Source organism: Citrus sinensis, chromosome 8, assembly GCF_022201045.2.
Source record: "Citrus sinensis cultivar Valencia sweet orange chromosome 8, DVS_A1.0, whole genome shotgun sequence".
Taxonomy (NCBI): domain Eukaryota; kingdom Viridiplantae; phylum Streptophyta; class Magnoliopsida; order Sapindales; family Rutaceae; genus Citrus; species Citrus sinensis.
The window spans coordinates 20,672,696-20,680,134 of NC_068563.1; the positions used below are offsets into that span (position 1 = coordinate 20,672,696).

At 32.0% G+C, this 7,439-nt stretch overlaps 1 non-coding gene across 1 annotated transcript; it reads left to right on the forward strand.

Moving 5' to 3' along the window:
• Positions 1–1,448: 1,448 nt before the first annotated feature.
• LOC127899485 (small nucleolar RNA R71) lies at positions 1,449–1,555 on the forward strand. The gene has a single exon (XR_008051362.1). It is a non-coding gene; the product is annotated as a small nucleolar RNA R71 (small nucleolar RNA).
• Positions 1,556–7,439: the final 5,884 nt, after the last annotated feature.

Below are 7,439 nucleotides of genomic sequence, written 5' to 3' on the forward strand. Positions count from 1 at the left end.
CTTCAATCTTTCCTTCAGGATATGCATGAGATTTGTCAGCCAATTACAGAGTGACTGTTGTTGGTTTGCACTCTCCTACTCTTAGTTGCTGGCTCCCAAGTCGCAGAGTGCTCTGCCATTGTACCTAGTCCCAATTGAACATGATATTGTGAAGCTTCCTGGATCCTTCAATTTTTTAAGAATCTTACACTGAAGCATGTGACTGCATTCTTGTGTTAAAACAACAGTTTCAAATTCTCCCAACCTTCTTTTTCTTGCTAAGATATCTTTTAAAAATTTCACATAATTAGGTATTTGTTCTAAGGCTTCCACAAAAGGTATATTGATGTGTAATTGCTTCAGTACTTCTAAATATTTGCTGAATTGTTTGTCTTGTTTTTATTTCTGGAATCTCTGTGGGAAAGGAGGTGGATGCCTAAACTGCTGTACAGCCTCAGGAGGTACAAATTTCTGCTCCTTCGATTTATTGTGAGTTGTTACCACTGGTGTTGCAACATCTTCTTCAACATGTATTAAGTAATTTCCTTCCAAGGCTGCCGTACCTTGACTACTAACACCAGTATCTTGATAACTGGGTTACTGTAACTCTCTTTCAACTTGAGGCTATTCTTGTGAGGAATTAAGTTCCAACCTCTTTTTAGCCACATCAACAGGAATATCAACATTCTTCCCATATCTTAATTTGATCACTTTACAATGTTCTTTACCCTCTCTTCTTGGATCTTCTATATTACTGGGTAAACTTCCTTGAGATCTGCTACTCATTGTTGTGGCAAGCTGTCCAATTTGATTTGCCAGGTTTCTGAGAGATACAGTTTGACTTTGCACAATTGCCTCATTCTTCACGATATATTCCTTAATAAGTGTTTCCAATGAACTGAATTGATCATGGCTAGTGTGTCTTTGCCCTTTGTTCTGTTGATGAAAACCAGGTGGCTGAGCATGTCTGTTCTGTCCACTGGATGCTGGAGCATACTGATTCTAATTGCTCCATGATAAATTTGGGTGTTGCTTCCATCCAGGGTTGTAAGTACTTGAATATGGGTTGTTCTGGGGCTGTCGGTTGAAGTTGCCTACATAGTTTACTGATGCTGGATTTTCTGGACATTTGTCAAATACATGCTCCTCTCCATAATACACACAAGATAGTTCAGTAACTTGCTTTACTGTTGTAGGAACAGTAGTCATGGCTTTCACCATATTAGTCAATGATTTACTTGGGCTAATAGTGTTGTAATTGCATCTATGTTATATACTCCTACTGCTTTTCTCGCTACAATTTGTCTAGTTGATGGCCACTGAGAGTTATTGTTAGTAATTCTCTCCAAAATTTCATAGGCTTCAGTGTAAGATTTAGATAATAAGGCTTCATTTGCTGAAGCATCGACCATCAATCTCGTACTTGGATTCAACACATTGTAAAAGGTTTCTAGTTTTATGCAACAGGAATGTCATAGTGAGGACATCTTCTGAGCAACTCTTTAAATCTTTCTCAAGTCTCATACAAGCTCTTATCTTCAAGTTAGTGAAAAGAGGTAATCTCGTTCCGCAATTTTGCATTCTTGGTTGGTGGAAAATATTTCATCAATAATTTGTTAGCCAAGTCATTCCATGTAGTGATGGAATCAGATGGTAAAGAATTCAACCATGCTCTTGCTTGATCTCTTAGGAAGTAAGGAAAAAATCTAAGTCTCAGAGCATCCTGTGATGCTCCAGCAATTTTAAAAATGTCTCAGAGCATCCTGTAATGTTCCAGCAATTTTAAAAACACCACTCACCTAAAAAAAAAAAACTTAAGATAGAGTTGAGGATCTTCAGATGGCAGTCTGTTAAACTGACCCACTATTTGCAGCATCTGAAACATCACAAGTTTAAGTTCAAAGTTGGCAGCTTCCACTTTAGGTCTGATTATTCCAGGGTATACAACTTGAGGAGTTAACACAATATAATCTCTGATAGCCTTGTCTCAGTCATCTGCCATGTAAATGATATTGTTGTTGCCTGATTGTCTCTGATTAATGTGCTCATTTTGCCCTTCTTGAACATTGATAGGTTGTAGTGACTCGTAAGTATCCAAGTTTCCCAAATCTTGCAAGTTATCCATTTCTGAAGCAGTTTTTGAATTTCTTTGCTCTCTTCACAATCTCCTTACAGTCCTTTCAATATCATGATCAAATTGAAATTCAACAGATCTTTCTTTGCCCATGCAAGTTTTGATCTTTCAATAAATAGAACGAATTAAATCAAATTGGCACTGTCAAGATTAACTTCACAATTCGAAAATAAACAATCACTCCCTGGTAACGGCGCTAAAAACTTGTTGGTTATTTTAACTCAATTGCTATTGATATCAATGTGTAAGTGTACACAACAAGTAATAAAGTGATGAATATTCAAAATCGTCTCCACAAGGACTGTTATTAGTAGAAATGCTACAGCAATCACGATAGTGCAAACTTTATTCTATCTAAAAAAATATTAATAAAGTTGATTGACTAATGAAATTAACAACTTAACAAAGTAAATGTAGTAATGAAGTAAGTTTGTGCAAAAAGAATTCAATAAGAATAAGGTAGTTGAATGATCAAACTCTCTTCATGGGCTGATTGTTTTGTTCAAACTAACACCATTTGCTACAGCAACTCCTATAGTACTGGGCAGAATCACTTTTGAAATTCTAGTTATGCAACCCAAGAGGGGGATGAATTGGGATATTAAAAATTATTCAATTTTAAAACAAAACACAATGCAAATCTAAGACGGATTTAAAGTAATAACAAATAAATTAATCAAGCACAACAAAAAGAGTAAGGGAAGAGAAAATAAACACAATGATTTTTATGTGGTCCAGCAATCACCGCCTACGTCCACGCCTCCAAGCTCACCGGGCTTGAGGATTTTACTAAGCAAGCCTCCAAGGATTCAAATGGTGTCGTTGAGTAAACGGTTAGCCATTTTCAGTAAACAGTTAGCCGTTTGCTATAGTGATCGCTACAGTGAAATTATTTTTTAAAAGTATAGTTTTACCCTAAAACTTTCTATAATTATTCTATGGCCCAAATCGTCATAAAACTTTACAAATAAGTCCATTTCCAGAGTTTCAAAATTTTTTTAATTTAAACTATTAATTGAAAACAACTAATTTCATAAAATTATTTTTCCATTAAATATAAAACATTTATATTATGAAAATAATGATTTATTTAAAATAATTTGAGCTTTTAAAAACTTAATCATTCTTAATCTTATTTGTTATCATCCAAATCAACATTATGGATACATTTATGCTAACAATCTCCCCTTTTTTGATGATGACAAACCTTAAATGTATTTAAATAATGATTCCACAAATTGCTCCCCCTAAATGTAAGCTCCATTTACAATTTGCCAATTTACTAAATTAACAAATTTAAATACATGTATTCTTCTCCCCCTTCATCATAAAAAAGAAAACTTAATGGAAAAGAGAGAGAGTAGAAATTTTTACAATGTCAAAAACATGTATTCTTCTCCCCCTTTATCATAAAAAAGAAAACTTAGTGAATCTCCCCCTAACAACAAGCATCACCTCAAATACAAGTTTAGTAATATCACTTCCAAAATATCATATAAAACAATGTAATCAAATCATCATCATATCTCAAAATCATCACCATAATCACATATCAACCATAAATAAATGCTCAAAATACATATTATCCAAAATCATATTGTATGCTCTCTCTAAATATATGGCCAATTTAAAATTTTAACCAAAATAATTTTATCCAAAAATATATCATATTTAGCTCCTCCTTTATCATAAAAAAGAAAAGACATATAGATGCAATAACAAGACAGATATTACTCATTTTGTGCGAGCAAAAATTTCGACAGAGTCTCCCCTTAAAAATGAACAAATCCTCAAATTCACAACATGATTAAAAACGCTTCCATATAAGTTTAAACAATTATAACAAACCAACAACTCCTTCAATTCATCAAGCAACACACATATAATCATCAATCATCAAAATCATCAAGAAATCAAATCATCCCAAGTTCATGCCGAATTTTTGAAAATTGTTCTTCCCAAAGAGATTTTGATTTCTTTACCAAATTGGCATGCATATTATCAACTATCCAAGCTCCATAATTACCAATCACATTTTATAAATCAAGACAACTAAACTCATCAAAGATCTAATGTGACATTTCAATATAACTTAAAAAATCTTATATGCTTAAAATTCTCGAAGTATATATTTTTTCCCTTTTTCGATATCATTTAAAACAAGTAAGGCATATTCAACAATACATCGATAAAGTACAAAAAATGCATCCATTCACTAATCATAAATTGCATAAGATCAAAGCTTCATCAAATACAATGTAATCATCAATGCACATTCTTTATCATCAAAACTTAAGTAAAACATAAGTACATAATGACAATATATAGATCATCAAAATCAACATAGCTATTAAGAAAAACCATTATTATAAGTAAAGAACAAGTGATCAAATTCATAAGTGCAACAAGTCATTTGTACGAATTTTATAAATGATATAACACAATTAATGGCATATGAATTCACACATACATAAGAGATGGACAATGATGATAGACAATTAAGAAGATGAAATAAAAGACCATACAATTATCAAAATCAAACAAAGGCATCATGATAAATCACTCAATGTTATACACAATGATAATTTCACCATGTTAATTTCACCATGTAAACATACAAGCATACTTTCGCAAAATCAAGCTATTATCATTTATCTACCATGATCCACTCAACATAATAAATAGGCAAGATAAGCTTATCCACATCATGTTAATGCACTTAATGTTATGATAAGATATGAAATACTTACTAAAATTAAAAGACTATCACTTATAATCAATAAGGCAATAATTGTTACCAAAACAATTAAATCATCTTGTTCCATCATTTTTGCTTAGACAATGATCAAGTGATTATCCTCATAATTGTTCATCAAGGAACTCTCCACCATTCCTTAATAGTGGTACCTACAAAGAAAACATTCACGTTGTGCCCTTTGGTACCCAAATACTCTTGGGTTCTTGAGTGTTAGATTTTATTCCTTTTGAAACCCAAATACATTTTACTCCATAATATAAATTTTTCTTAACTGGACCTCTAAAACTCATATGACCATTTTGATTGCAATAATGACATACAATTTGATCATTAATGGAGGTATTATTCACAAAGTAGTTCTTATAATACTTTTGTTTCAAATCAGGCTTATAGGCAATACCTCCTTTGTCAAATACACATTTTTGTGAATTAAGCAAGTTATCTAACATCTTTTGTCCATTTGTAAATTTTAAGACAATCTCATTTAACTCATTGCTCTTCTTCTTAAGCACTTCATTTTCTTTCATTAATTCATCAACATGTGATTTCTCATGCTCATAAGAAGTACATTGTTTACATTTAAATGATGCAATCCTATCATGTAACATTCCATTATCTAATTTCAATTATTTGATCTTTTTATTTAATGAAACATTCCATTTTTGCAAGGCATCTTTTTCATTTTTCAAGTCATCTACATGTAATTCTAGATGCTTGTGCGAAGTGCTACATTTCTCATTTGATAATGCAAATTTATCATGCCATGTTTTATTCTCTAGTTCTAGGCTTATAATCTTTGCACTTAGAGATTCATTTTCATTTGTGAGCTATACCATTTTCTTTTTAAGACATGTATTCTTTTTACCAATTTTCATCCACTCATCATGTAATTCTTTAAATGCATCATGTAATTCATCATAAGTAGGAAGATCACTTACCTCATCAAGTTTATCATCCGATTTATCTCCAATTGCCATAAGTGCCAAATTTGACACTTGATGAGATTCCTCGTCGTTTGTAGTCTTCTCATACACAACTTCAAGTTTTCTCCAAATTTCATAAGCATTAGAACAATTTGAAACTCTATTAAATTCCTTTTTATCTAAGGCACAAAATAAAGCATTCATAGCCTTGGAATTTAAAGACATATTTTTCTTATCCAACTCACTTAAAACATTCTTCATAGGAATGAATGAACCATTACAAATTATTTCCCAAATTTTATAGTCTAAGGCTTGTAAAAAGACTCTCGTCCTAGTTTTCCAATAAGGATAGTCATTACCATCAAAGAATAGAGGTCTAGTGGTAGATTGGCCTTCCATGAAGGCTGAGCTAATTTGAGTTGCTATGAATTTTTAACTCTAGATGGTTAAGTGTACACAAGAGCACCCCGCTCTGATACCAATTGATATTCTAGTTATGCAACCCAAGAGGGGGTGAATTGGGATATTAAAAATTATTCAATTTTAAAACAAAACTCAATACAAATCTAAGACAGATTTAAAGCAATAACAAATATATCAATCAAGCACAATAAAAAGATTAAGGGAAGAGAAAACAAACACAATGATTTTTACGTCGTTCGGCAATCCCCGCCTACGTCCACGCCTTCAAGTTCACCGAGCTTGAAGATTTCACTAAGCAAGCCTCCAAGGCTTCAAATGGTGTCGTTGAGTGACCATTACCGGCGATCGTGAGGGACATGGCAGTGATTAAACCTTGTAGTAGGTGAAAAATCCAAATAACCCAATGCATGTCAAATTTAGAGCCTTTTGGTTGATTCGATGTTGTGTTTGAAAATGAATTTAATGTTTTGTTTGATTTGGTGAAGAAGTTGCCGCATGTATCAACTTTGATTCGTACTAGCTAAACAAACTATTGCATATTAGAATTTAGTTGTGTTATGTGATTTATATGTTAAACAAAAATGGGTTTTAGCTTTGTAATTGCAAATACAATTCTAAATGTTTATAAAAAAATTATATGAAGAAAATTGAGATTTTTTAAGTGAAATTAATTTTTGGGATCTTATTTATGATTACAATTTAAGATTTAGGTGGGTTTGATCGCAAAAAAATGTTAAAAATTGAGAGTTGTGTAATAGAAATACCATTTTTATTTTTGAACTGTTTGAAGCAAATATGATTTTGTTAATTAAACTTTAGAAATTGTTAAATTTTTTCAGCAATATTTTTTTAGGTAATGAATATGCAGTGAGTTATTTTTGTCATTTCATGAGCGTGCTGGGAGCAATACACATTTCATACTATTAACGAATAGCAACCTACTAGTTGCCAGTGTTACAAGCGTGTTTTTTTGGCCTCAGGGTAGTTTGGTCATTTGTTGATCCACTAACAGTTATTGTATGGAAATACAAACGGCAAGGTGGGTCTTTGAAATTACAGTCATACTTTCTATCTAAGTGTTAATACGCCAAATCTCAGGGGAGGTCCCTAAAAATTGCCCATTATCAAAATAATGATTTATTTAAAATAATTTGAGCTTTTAAAAACTTAATAATTCTTAATCTTGTTTGTTATCATCAAAATCAACATTATGGATACATGT